The sequence below is a fragment of the Ranitomeya imitator genome, chromosome 6, assembly GCF_032444005.1.
Source record: "Ranitomeya imitator isolate aRanImi1 chromosome 6, aRanImi1.pri, whole genome shotgun sequence".
NCBI lineage: Eukaryota > Metazoa > Chordata > Amphibia > Anura > Dendrobatidae > Ranitomeya > Ranitomeya imitator.
The window spans coordinates 16643542-16657629 of NC_091287.1; the positions used below are offsets into that span (position 1 = coordinate 16643542).

At 47.1% G+C, this 14088-nt stretch overlaps 1 long non-coding RNA gene across 1 annotated transcript in view; it reads right to left on the reverse strand.

The window, feature by feature from the left end:
• Positions 1-1785: 1785 nt before the first annotated feature.
• LOC138643535 (uncharacterized) overlaps positions 1786-14088 on the reverse strand; it is a 43485-nt gene continuing 31182 nt past the window's right edge. Inside the window, exon 3 of the long non-coding RNA XR_011314164.1 lies at positions 1786-1829. This is a non-coding gene — a long non-coding RNA (uncharacterized lncRNA). The remainder of the gene's footprint in view (positions 1830-14088) is intronic.

Genomic DNA, 14088 nt, shown 5'->3' on the forward strand with positions numbered 1-14088 from the left:
TGGCCTTAGAATTCTCACACTTCGAGATGCTCCTCGGTAAACATGAAGAATTTGTCAAAGTATCAACACTTTACTCCATGAGGAGTCCTTCATATCTTTTAGGGATTTTAATAAAGCAAAAGGTTAAAGAAGTCAGACCAAAGTTTTCACAAACCCTTTTATAGTAACATAGTAACATAGTAACATAGTTAGTAAGGCCGAAAAAAGACATTTGTCCATCCAGTTCAGCCTATATTCCATCATAATAAATACCCAGATCTACGTCCTTCTACAGAACCTAATAATTGTATGATACAATATTTATGATTACCATGAGTTAGTATGACATCTTTGGGAATGGCTAGGTGCAGATCTAAGGTGTATGGCTCCATCAAAGGAGTTGCTCCTTCAGGAGGACCCGTGTTTGTGCGCTCAGTTCGGGAATAAAGATGTCATGGAGGAGGGTTGTCCACATGGAGACTTTTTTTCTGTATTTTCCAGGACAGAAAAGTATTACACAGAGTTGTTTCCTCTCTGGGAGATACTTTTCCTTTGGCCGCCAACGTTTGGGGTTAGAGCAGTCGGACAACTGGTGACATCAGCAACAGACCTGGGAATCAACAAATGAGATCTCCGCTGTTTCAAAAAACTTACAGACCAAGATCCCTTTGATTTGTCATGAACGGTGACAACTACGACTCCTACACAAAAAAAGCTCAATATAACCCTCTTCTGAGGAATTGGGGGAAGAACCTATCAGTTGTTCCCCAACCTGTCAAAAAGATATGACCAGAGTCATATTATAGAGAGGACACCAGTGGCACATTGTTTGTGGCCTCCATGAGCTTGTGAATTCATGGTCACCACTACAGATCCTCTCTTCTTAAGCCCTGCATTACTTAGTTATGCCCTTGCTTGTAGGGTACATTTCTGGGACCCCACCTTTTAGGAAACAAGGACCTTGAATCCATGGACAAGCTAACGTGTGGCTTTTTAGTTTGAAGTCTAGGAGAGTCTCAGACTCGGAGAATTTGTTGGAGAGTGTCACTTTCATCGATAGCCACCGCTCCAATATCAGGCTGCGATAAGGGGTCAGGTTGGGTGGGAGTCCCAGAAGTACGGATGAGGGTCCGCACTAACTGGGAGCATATCTTTAATTTCAAGCTGTCAATGTAGCTTTAGAAGCCACATTCAAATTACGACCCTCCAATCTGGTTTATCAAGAGGGTCTCAAGTAGAGGACCAATCCCTTATGTTATGTCTTATGCCCCAATTGAATGGGAATACTCAGTTGAGATTCCTAAAGATTCGGGGAACGTTCATATTGTGTCGGATCCTCTATGGTGACAAACCTTATGGGCGCCATGAGTTTCCCCCTGCAGAGGACCCAGAAGACCCCATCTCCCTGTGCTTCCAGTAGCAGTGTGCATCAATCTATGGGAAGTCAGTCCTATATTTAGCCTGTTTAGCTTCTTTAGTTTCTGCTCGGTGACATTTCCTATCACTTGACATGAGCTGCAGCCTGAGAAAGGAAAAAAAGGAAGCCGCAGGCTCGTCAGTGAAGGAACTTCTTCCCTTTTGGGTGTAATCTAGCTCACTGCCCTCTTTGTTCACTCCAGATTAATCTTTAGGGGTTCTTGAGAACGTGGCGGTCCATGCGGTAAAATGGGCACTGGGAAACGACCACCAATGGAGCGATACACCTATCCCCATCCGGCCATTAGAAACATATAGAGCGACTTCTCCTGAAGTCATCAGTCCGGTAATTAGTGGGGGACAGACATGTTTCCTAACTATATACTGGACCTGGCATGAAGACGTCTCCCGGCCGCTTCTTCGATCTGCAGAGTCTGCAAGTATATTAGGCATCCAGCGTCACTTATGCAGCCACAATGTCCTCTACAGAAGCCAAAATGTCCCATTACACCCATGATGACCCCTTATAACAAATACAGTGCCTCTATGAGAAACTCAATGCTCCCCATAACAGCCACAATTGTCCCCCATACTTATTATTAGCTCCCAAAACTAATATTCTGCCAGGACAGACGTCTGCCCTGATAAAATGACACGATCTTCGTCTGACGAGCGGCTGCAGCCTGTACGTGACAATTGGGGTCGTGTATTGATTAAGCAGGGGTGGTACAGTTGTGGACAACCCCTTTAAGGCAAAAAAAAACCTGTCCTGATCTCTTAAAAGGGTTAATGTTGTACTGATAGAACTTCTGACTGCCAGGAATGTTTATCTCTTAGATTTCCTCTAAAAATTTTCCAAAAGTCTGTGAAAAGTGAGTGTGACTTTAGGAAAACACATGAGCTCATGGCCCCACAGAGAAACAATCCGTGCGCGCTCTTATCAGGGTGCCGCCTGCGCTAATCTGCTGGAGAACGTTTATTTAGGCCGCTCAGTCGGCAGCATTGTTACATATGGGTTGTGCCCTCAAAAATGACCCAAACATACTGACGTATTACTAGGACCCGTGGATGTTCGGGTTCGGCCAAACTAGTTACAAGTTCGGTTCGGTATACGAACTTGACCCCGGATCCGATCCCAGTAGAAGTCAATGGAGACCTGAACTTTTGCGCTTTAAAATGGCTGCAAAGTGGTCATAGTCAGAGCTAGAGGGCTGCAAAAGGAAGGAAAGTGGGGGTAAGATACACGGAGGGTGCAGTGAAACTGTGAATGGCCATTAAATCAGTCAATTTGGAATTCATTTTTTAATTTCTGGCTACAGATCGTCGTAAAATTATGAACCGGTAAAGGAATGCATGGAAAGCCAGGCAGAGCTGCTGCATAGACCCCCATGCCCTCGCCCCTGTCCTGAACGACCCTGTGCATTGCCTTAGGTGCATTGGTTGACGAGGTAGGGTGGCTGTGGTGTCCTCCGGAGGCCATTCACCTCACCCTTCAGTGCAAGGGGTGTTTTCTCCCCGCCTGCGGCTTCTGGACCTGCCCCCACAGCGAGCCGCTCTCCCTTCCGACCACCCCCCATGCCGTACCGGCTCCATTACATGCTGGTGTCCTTGAAGTACAGTGAATCCGGGTTTGATTCCGGAGAGGCACCACATCCAGGCAAGGCAGCAGTCAAGCAAATTACCCACTCTTCATCATCAGATTAGCAAAACTTCTGGGTGCGCATGGTACTATCACAGACATGAGTGCACAGTACACGTAGAGAGTGTTTTGTGAAAACTGCACCACATAAAACCTAACACTGTCCCTCACTACAGCTGCGTCCTGTCCGAATTTGAAAAAAACAGCGTGGGGACCCCTCTATTCTTGATAACCAGCCTTGCTGAAGCTGACAGATGAGGGTTGCAGCCCCCAGCTGTGACTTTTGCCTGGCTGGTTAGCAAAAATACAGAGGAACCCACACCGGTTTTTCATTCATTAATTTATTTATATATCAGCCTCTCCTAATATACGCCCATACGTCTTCCTCTGCTTACTGCCACTGAATGGAAACATTGATTCCAAGATATATTTGCTAAGGAACCTGCACAAAATGAGACTCGGCAAAGAAAAGGATCTGCAAGAGCACAGAGATAATGCTGGAAGAGATCACACAACTGAGATCGGTGGGTGAGGATATAAAAGACGGCCATGCTGCAGCCATACTGATTGCTGCACTAGTAGAGGAATATGAATAGATGAGTACTTGAATATCAGAAAAGAAAGGAACTGATACAAGACTCCAAATAAAATGCTAAAGGACACGCTCGTAAAGAAGCGACTGATACCAAGTCACACAAGAAGGAAGGGTGGTTTCAGATGCCACAAACGTGGACAATCAAATAAAAATGTTCGCATGTGCAGAACAGAAAGAAAGAAACAATTCCCAAAAGTGACTAAATAAAAAGTACCGTAAATTCTGCAATCTCTGATTAGAACCTAGTAGCTCCCCCTTTTAAAAGTATCACAGCTTGTAAATACTTTTCGTAGCCAGACAAGAGCCTGCAATCTCTGACTCGTGTGCAGATAATGGCAATGACACCTTATAGCAGTGTTCCCCAAGTTCGGTCCTCAAGAGCCACCAACAGGTCATGTTTTCAGGATTTCCTTAGTATTGCACAGGTGATAATTGCATCACCTGCACAGGCAATAATTCCATCACCTGTGCAATACTAAGGAAATCCTGAAAACATGACCTGTTGGTGGCTCTTGAGGACTGGAGTTGGGGAACACTGCCTTATAGTGACAAAAAAAAAAAACAGACTTTACAACGATGGTGCATCGATTCCAGAGCAACGAATCGCACGACAGGTTATAGATTGAAGGATATTTGGTTCACAGAACTTGATTTAAATGGTAAGAAAACAATATGTCTGGCTGATGGAAGCAGAATAAATGCAGAAAGTACTGGACTTGGATTCGTGTGTCCTAGTAAAAATGGATAGAATTAAGCCACACCAGTAAAAGATGTGTTGCGTGTGCCTGGTCTAGAAGGAGGACTCCTATCTGTAAAGTGCATGACAGCCACAGGACTCACTATAAAATCTCATGGGGACAAGTGTGCTATCCTGGATGTTAAGTGGGTGATACAGTGGCGTGTAAAAGTTTGGGCACCCCTGGTCAAAATTATTGTTATTCTGAACAGTTAAGCAAGTTGAAGATTAAATGTTCTCTAAAAGGCCTAAAGTTAAAGGCCAAAAGACACATGTAGTCCGCTACATTCTTGTTTGAGGGATTTACATCCATTCTTCCTTGGAGAATTCCTCCAGTTCTGTGAGATTCCTGGGCCGTCTTGCATCCTCTGCTATTTTGAGGTCTAGCCACAGATTTTCAATGATGTTCAGTTCAGGGGACTGATCAGGCACTAACTAGACCATACAGACCCTGGCTACTTTAAACACCATTGAGTTAGTCCCAGTTCAGTCACACAAAACAGCTATTGTCCATACCAATGATGTCCCTGATATGCTGGATGGGAGACAAGTCTGGAGACACTGCAGCCACAGGAGCAGGCTTATGCTGCGCAGGCATCTCACAGGAGCCCCAGGCATGTGTGGCCTGACGATGTGTGGAAAATGGCGCCTGGGACATTTTTACAAGGCTGTTAATGTGAGAATTTATGCACATTTCTAAGACTCCGGACTGAATAAATCCAGAGATTCTGACAATGTTGTTTCCATATATTCATCATTTCCATACATGCTTGTTGTACCTATCAGTATAGGACACTGTGAATGCAGTAAAGTGCGGGGTCCGCTGCCCTTTATGTTAAGTAACATCCAAACGACTTCCCGTGCCAGTAAAACTCACAGAAGCCACTTCCTTGATGTAAAGATTCCTTCCCGTCATCTCGGCTGAAGTTTCCTCAAGGAACGACCCTCACCCATGTGGGAAATCACATTCTTACACTTACGGACACAAGTTTTGTTCTGGTTTTAGGGAAAAGTCAAGTTCATTTTCCAAGAACATTCATCATCATCATCATCATCATTATTTTATACGTTTATACCAAGGAAGGTGACGGGCACAAGGGGGCATTCTTTGCGTCTGGAGGAGAGAAGGTTTTTCCACCAACATAGAAGAGGATTCTTTACTGTTAGGGCAGTGAGAATCTGGAATTGCTTGCCTGAGGAGGTGGTGATGGCGAACTCAGTCGAGGGGTTCAAGAGAGGCCTGGATGTCTTCCTGGAGCAGAACAATATTGTATCATACAATTATTAGGTTCTGTAGAAGGACGTAGATCTGGGTATTTATTATGATGGAATATAGGCTGAACTGGATGGACAAATGTCTTTTTTCGGCCTTACTAACTATGTTACTATGTTACTATGTTACTATGTTATTATTATGCATATCCACAGTGTGAGGCAGTGAGGGGGACCATATGAGAGGGACGATATATATGTCCCCCAGCACCATGAGCAGCAGCAGCAGAAGACTAATGATAGTAACATAGTTAGCAAGGCCCAAATAATTTCTCCATCCAGTTCAGCCTATATTCCTTCAGAATAAATCCCCAGATCTACGTCCTTCTACAGAACCTAATAACTGTGAGATACAATATTGTTAGGCTCCGGGAAGACATCCAGGCCTCTCCTGAACCCCTCAACTGAGTTCGCCATCACATCACCATCTGATTCTATAGCAGATTGCGGCCCTGCGAGAGATGCCCTCACCAGTGACCCCCATCCGTTCTGAGGCCTGGGACAACGTCTGGTCAGCGCTGAGGAAAATGAGTCCTGAGAATGGCATGGAAGCTTTAATCACTGTGTTTGAGCGCACAGCAGAGCGGGAGAGCTTGCTGCCGTTTTCCCAGTGGGCTGAAGTGGTGGCCCCGTTCCTGGTGGGCGATGCCCAGAAAACCTACTTTGGACTCAGTCAGGATGATGCCCTGGACTATGGGAAACTGAAAGGTGAGTTCCTTGCCCGACTGGGGGTTAACACATATGAACGGGCACAACGGGTGTTCAAGTGGTCCTTTGTAGAGACCTGGTTCCCAAAAAACTGGCCCCGAGGTCCAGTCATGACGCAGCTATTAGGTTTTGGCGGTGCCAAGGGCCAGGACATGCTGAACCCATGGACTTTGGGTATAATCGTCGTATGTCGATGTACACCTAGGCCATTTTCACATCCATTTGTCCCAGTGGGTGAACCACATCTGTGCCAAGTGTGCGTCAAAGGACACCAGACCGAGGTCCTCCCGGATTCACGGAGTCTAATGACACTTGTGCGTGGGTCATTAATCTCGGGCTTAAAACCCACAGGGAAAAATGTGGGTGTCATGTGTATACATGAACTCTGCGAGTATCTGACAGTAGAGGTTTCATTTGCTACGCCATGGGGGGAGATTAAACATGGTGGGGGTAGTGAAGACCCTTCCTTACAGGGCTGTCCTGGGAAGGGATTTGCTCCTCTTCTGGTCCCTGTGGAAAAATAAAATTAACCCTCACCGAGAAAATATTTTTCTGGGGACAGAGCCTGAAGATCCCGACACAAGGATTCCTGCTGTAGGGGTCACCCCCATAGGGAAAGAGTGTGAAGCCGATAGGTTTCCCCTAGAGGTGATGGCAGGAGGGTCGAGGAGACCCCGACAATCCCCAAGCTGGAAGCGCCCCTGGGAACTTTTGGGACAACCCAGCTACAGTATCCCACATTGACCCGGGCATGGGAAAGGGTAATCGATGTAAATGGGGTAGCTTAGCAACAGGGTGCAGATTCGGTGTTTCACGCATGGCGATCAACCATGAGTTACTCTATAGGGTTTGATAAAATCGGGGATGAGGTGGTAGGACAAGTGGTAGTGCCCCAATCCTACCATCACACCCACATGCTGGAAAGGCATTTGGGGGCCCAAAATACACAGGAATGTATATTACAACTGTTCTTTTGGCCTGGGGTCTACGCTGAGGTGCAGAGGTTCGGTGAAACGTGTCCTGAGTGCCAACTGACCTCACCCACCGCAAACTACCGGAGTCCGTTGGTACCTCTGCCCATTATAGACGTACCTTTTGAGCGGATTGCGATGGATCTGGTAGGGCCGATAGTAAAAGCCGCCGGGGCCACCCACATATATTAGTGGTCGTAGACTACGTACCCGGTACCCGGAGGCCATTCCGCTTTGGTACACCTCAGCTAAGCTTATCGCCCGGGAGTTGTTTGCCATGTTCTGTCACCTTGAGCTACCAGATAAGATCCTCACTGATCAGGGAACTACTTTTATGTCCAAGGTGATGAAGGAAATGTGCAAACTCCTCAAGATAAAACAGTTGCGCACATCGGTGTATCACCCCCAGACCAATGGATTAGTCGAGTGCTTTAACAAAACCCTTAAGTCCATGTTGAAGAGGGTAGTTTGCAAGGATGAAAGGGATTGGAACATGTTGTTGCCCTATTTAATGTCGCCATTCCAGAGGTACCGCAGACTTCCACGGAATTTTCACCCTTTGAGCTATTGTATGGCAGGCATCCTATAGCGGTCACACTATAGAGCTCTGTACTGTAAGAGCGATCACACTATAGAGCTCTGTACCGTAAGAGCGATCACACTATAGAGCTCTGTACTGTAAGAGCGGTCACACTATAGAGCTCTGTACCGTAAGAGCAATCACACTATAGAGCTCTGTACTGTAAGAGCGGTCACACTATAGAGCTCTGTACCGTAAAAGCGGTCACACTATAGAGCTCTGTACTGTAAGAGCGGTCACACTATAGAGCTCTGTACCGTAAGAGCGGTCACTATAGAGCTCTGTACTGTAAGAGCGGTCACACTATAGAGCTCTGTACCGTAAGAGCGGTCACACTATAGAGCTCTGTACTGTAAGAGCGGTCACACTATAGAGCTCTGTACCGTAAGAGCGGTCACACTATAGAGATCTGTACCGTAAGAGCGGTCACACTATAGAGCTCTGTACTGTAAGAGCGGTCACACTATAGAGCTCTGTACCGTAAGAGCGGTCACACTATAGAGCTCTGTACTGTAAGAGCGGTCACACTATAGAGCTCTGTACCGTAAGAGCGGTCACACTATAGAGATCTGTACCGTAAGAGCGGTCACACTATAGAGCTCTGTACTGTAAGAGCGGTCACACTATAGAGCTCTGTACCGTAAGAGCGGTCACACTATAGAGCTCTGTACTGTAAGAGCGGTCACACTATAGAGCTCTGTACCGTAAGAGCGGTCACACTATAGAGCTCTGTACTGTAAGAGCGGTCACACTATAGAGCTCTGTACTGTAAGAGCGGTCACACTATAGAGCTCTGTACCGTAAGAGCGATCACACTATAGAGCTCTGTACTGTAAGAGCGATCACACTATAGAGCTCTGTACCGTAAGAGCGATCACACTATAGAGCTCTGTACTGTAAGAGCGATCACACTATAGAGCTCTGTACTGTAAGAGCGATCACACTATAGAGCTCTGTACCGTAAGAGCGATCACACTATAGAGCTCTGTACTGTAAGAGCGGTCACACTATGGAGGTCTGTACTGGAAGAGCGATCACACTATAGAGCTCTGTACTGTAAGAGCGATCACACTATAGAGCTCTGTACTGTAAGAGCGATCACACTATAGAGCTCTGTACTGTAAGAGCGGTCACACTATAGAGCTCTGTACCGTAAGAGCGATCACACTATAGAGCTCTGTACTGTAAGAGCGATCACACTATAGAGCTCTGTACTGTAAGAGCGGTCACACTATAGAGCTCTGTACCGTAAGAGCGATCACACTATAGAGCTCTGTACTGTAAGAGCGATCACACTATAGAGCTCTGTACTGTAAGAGCAATCACACTATAGAGCTCTGTACTGTAAGAGCGGTCACACTATAGAGCTCTGTACCATAAGAGCGATCACACTATAGAGCTCTGTACCGTAAGAGCGGTCACACTATAGAGCTCTGTACTGTAAGAGCGGTCACACTATAGCGCTTTGTACTGTAAGAGCGATCACACTATAGAGCTCTGTACCGTAAGAGCGGTCACACTATAGAGCTCTGTACCGTAAGAGCGATCACACTATAGAGTTCTGTACCGTAAGAGCGATCACACTATAGAGCTCTGTACTGTAAGAGCGGTCACACTATAGAGCTCTGTACTGTAAGAGCGGTCACACTATAGAGCTCTGTACCGTAAGAGCGATCACACTATAGAGCTCTGTACCGTAAGAGCGATCACACTATAGAGCTCTGTACTGTAAGAGCGGTCACACTATAGAGCTCTGTACCGTAAGAGCGATCACACTATAGAGCTCTGTACTGTAAGAGCGATCACACTATAGAGCTCTGTACTGTAAGAGCAATCACACTATAGAGCTCTGTACTGTAAGAGCGGTCACACTATAGAGCTCTGTACCATAAGAGCGATCACACTATAGAGCTCTGTACCGTAAGAGCGGTCACACTATAGAGCTCTGTACTGTAAGAGCGGTCACACTATAGCGCTTTGTACTGTAAGAGCGATCACACTATAGAGCTCTGTACCGTAAGAGCGGTCACACTATAGAGCTCTGTACCGTAAGAGCGATCACACTATAGAGTTCTGTACCGTAAGAGCGATCACACTATAGAGCTCTGTACTGTAAGAGCGGTCACACTATAGAGCTCTGTACCGTAAGAGCGATCACACTATAGAGCGCTGTACCGTAAGAGCAATCACACTATAGAGCTCTGTACCGTAAGAGCGGTCACACTATAGAGCTCTGTACTGTAAGAGCGGTCACACTATAGAGCTCTGTACCGTAAGAGCGATCACACTATAGAGCTCTGTACCGTAAGAGCGATCACACTATAGAGCTCTGTACTGTAAGAGCGGTCACACTATAGAGCTCTGTACTGTAAGAGCGGTCACACTATAGAGCTCTGTACTGTAAGAGCGGTCACACTATAGAGCTCTGTACTGTAAGAGCGGTCACACTATAGAGCTCTGTACTGTAAGAGCAGTCACACTATAGAGCTCTGTACTGTAAGGGCGGTCACACTATAGAGCTCTGTACTGTAAGAGCGGTCACACTATAGAGCTCTGTACTGTAAGAGCGGTCACACTATAGAGCTCTGTACTGTAAGAGCGGTCACACTAAAGAGCTCTGTACTGTAAGAGCGGTCACACTATAGAGCTCTGTACTGTAAGAGCAGTCACACTATAGAGCTCTGTACTGTAAGGGCGGTCACACTATAGAGCTCTGTACTGTAAGAGCGGTCACACTATAGAGCTCTGTACTATAAGAGCGGTCACACTTTAACAGTGGATGGGTGGCATGGGTTTATGTCAGGGGGGAAGATGTTGGACGATTCGTGGTTGTTTCTGCATTATCTATATGGGGCTTTGCTCTTCTTTTCTCAGCACTTCTTCGCTGTCCACTTGCCGCGCTGTTTCCTGCTTTCCTTCTTTCTATATTTTTAGTGATATTATTTGTTACGTTGTTGTTTTGTTTATAGAAATGTGATTTATTTTCTACTTCTGGTTTTTACTAAATGTATCTATAAAATGATGTTGCGTGCCTCGCTATAGCAAGTTACCATCACTCGAAGTGGAAAATTCTATGGAAACTGCTCTGAACAGAGGATGTGCGCTATCTCCCTCCTGGATATGGAAAAACACAACACAAACCATCAACACAATACATCATTCCCCGGAGAGACATAAACGACACAATACACAAGGTGGCACACAGAGGAGGAAATCATACACAACGGCCTCCGGGGAAACATTCCTCACTTATAGGAACATTCCTTCAGTAATAACCCAGACGGAGTAATGACTTCTTACATAATCAAGTGAATCTTAAGAAAGACACAAACTAACCTCCAATTATGTTAAATGCTGCGGAGGAGCCGGTGACCAGGAGGATTGCACCATATACCTGTGTCCGGTGGTGCTCCAGGCCCCTGTGAGTGGCGTCTGTATCACCCCCTGCAGATTCAGTGTCTGTGCAGGGTGCCATGTGCTGTGTCGTATTGTGAGACGACACTCTGCTGTGCTGCTATGTGATAAGAGTGGCGAATGGCGATTACACCAGGTTCTGAGTCAGTGGAAGTCAGAACCACGGAGCTGGATTGTGAGAGATGTAGTCACAACGCCCAACCATCCCAGATCACCCAGGACATTTCTGGATTTGAAAGCCTTACCAGGAGGCCACAGACGTGTTTTAATTTTAACTGTATCTGCCTCTTTAGAGGTGTTTGGTGGGCACTGTGGGGTCATCATACTGTGTGGAGGAATGTACTATGGGGGACATCACACTGTATGCGGAGGAATGTACTGTGGGGACATCATACTGTGTGTGGAGGGATGTACTGTGGGGACATCATACTGTGTGTGGAGGGATGTACTGTGGGGACATCATACTGTGTGTGGGGGATTGTACTGTGGGGACATCATACTGTGTGTGGGGGATTGTACTGTGGGGACATCATACTGTGTGTGGGGGAATGTACTGTGGGGACATCATACTGTGTGTGGGGGAATGTACTGTGGGGACATCATACTGTGTGTGGGGGATTGTACTGTGGGGACATCATACTGTGTGTGGGGGAATGTACTGTGGGGACATCATACTGTGTGTGGGGGGATGTACTGTGGGGACATCATTCTGTGTGTGGGGGATTGTACTGTGGGGACATCATACTGTGTGTGGGGGATTGTACTGTGGGGACATCATACTGTGTGTGGAGGAATGTACTGTGAGGACATCATACTGTGTGTGGGGGATTGTACTGTGGGGACATCATACTGTGTGTGGAGGAATGTACTGTGGGGACATCATACTGTGTGTGGGGGGATGTACTGTGGGGACATCATACTGTGTGTGGGGGATTGTACTGTGGGGACATCATACTGTGTGTGGGGGAATGTACTGTGGGGACATCATACTGTGTGGAGGAATGTACTGTGGGGACATCATACTGTGTGTGGGGGGATTGTACTGTGGGGGACATCATACTGTGTCTGGGGGGATTGTACTGTGGGGACATCATACTGTGTGTGGGGGGATTGTACTGTGGGGACATCATACTGTGTGGAGGTATTGTACTGGGGGGACATCATACTGTGTGTGGGGGCATTGTACTGTGGGGACATCATACTGTGTGGGGGGATTGTACTGTGGGGACATCATACTGTGTGGAGGAATGTACTGTGGGGACATCATACTGTGTGTGGGGGGATTGTACTGTGGGGGACATCATACTGTGTCTGGGGGGATTGTACTGTGGGGACATCATACTGTGTGTGGGGGGATTGTACTGTGGGGACATCATACTGTGTGTGGGGAGATTGTACTGTGGGGGACATCATACTGTGTGTGGGGGGATTGTACTGTGGGGGACATCGTACTGTGTCTGGGGGGATTGTACTGTGGGGACATCATACTGTGTGTGGGGGGATTGTACTGTGGGGACATCATACTGTGTGGGGGGATTGTACTGTGGGGTCATCATACTGTGTGGAGGGATTGTACTGTGGGGACATCATACTGTGTGTGGGGGGAATGTACTGTGGGGACATACTGTGTGTGGGGGATTGTGCTGTGGGGACATCATACTGTGTGGAGGAATGTACTGTGGGGACATCATACTGTGTGTGGGGGAATGTACTGTGGGGACATCATACTGTGTGTGGGGGATTGTGCTGTGGGGACATCATACTGTGTGGAGGAATGTACTGTGGGGACATCATACTGTGTGTGGGGGGAATGTACTGTGGGGACATCATACTGTGTGTGGGGGAATGTACTGTGGGGACATCATACTGTGTGTGGGGGATTGTGCTGTGGGGACATCATACTGTATAGAGGGAATATACTGTGTGGACATCATACTGTGTGTGGGGGGAATGTACTGTGGGGACATCATACTGTGTGTGGGGGATTGTACTGTGGGGACATCATACTGTGTGTGGGGGATTGTACTGTGGGGACATCATACTGTGTGGAGGGATTGTACTGTGGGGACATCATACTGTGTGTGGGGGTATTATACTGTGGGGACATCATACTGTGTGGGGGGATTGTACTGTGGGGTCATCATACTGTGTGGAGGGATTGTACTGTGGGGACATCATACTGTGTGTGGGGGATTGTACTGTGGGGACATCATACTGTGTGGAGGGATTGTACTGTGGGGACATCATACTGTGTGTGGGGGGATTGTACTGTGGGGACATCATACTGTGTGGGGGGATTGTACTGTGGGGTCATCATACTGTGTGGAGGGATTGTACTGTGTGGACATCATACTGTGTGTGGGGGGAATGTACTGTGGGGACATCATACTGTGTGTGGGGGATTGTGCTGTGGGGACATCATACTGTGGAGGAATGTACTGTGGGGACATCATACTGTGTGTGTGGGGAATGTACTGTGGGGACATCATACTGTGTGTGGGGGAATGTACTGTGGGGACATCATACTGTGTGTGGGGGATTGTGCTGTGGGGACATCATACTGTATAGAGGGAATATACTGTGTGGACATCATACTGTGTGTGGGGGGAATGTACTGTGGGGACATCATACTGTGTGTGGGGGATTGTACTGTGGGGACATCATACTGTGTATGGGGGATTGTACTGTGGGGACATCATACTGTGTGGAGGGATTGTACTGTGGGGACATCATACTGTGTGTGGGGGTATTGTACTGTGGGGACATCATACTGTGTGG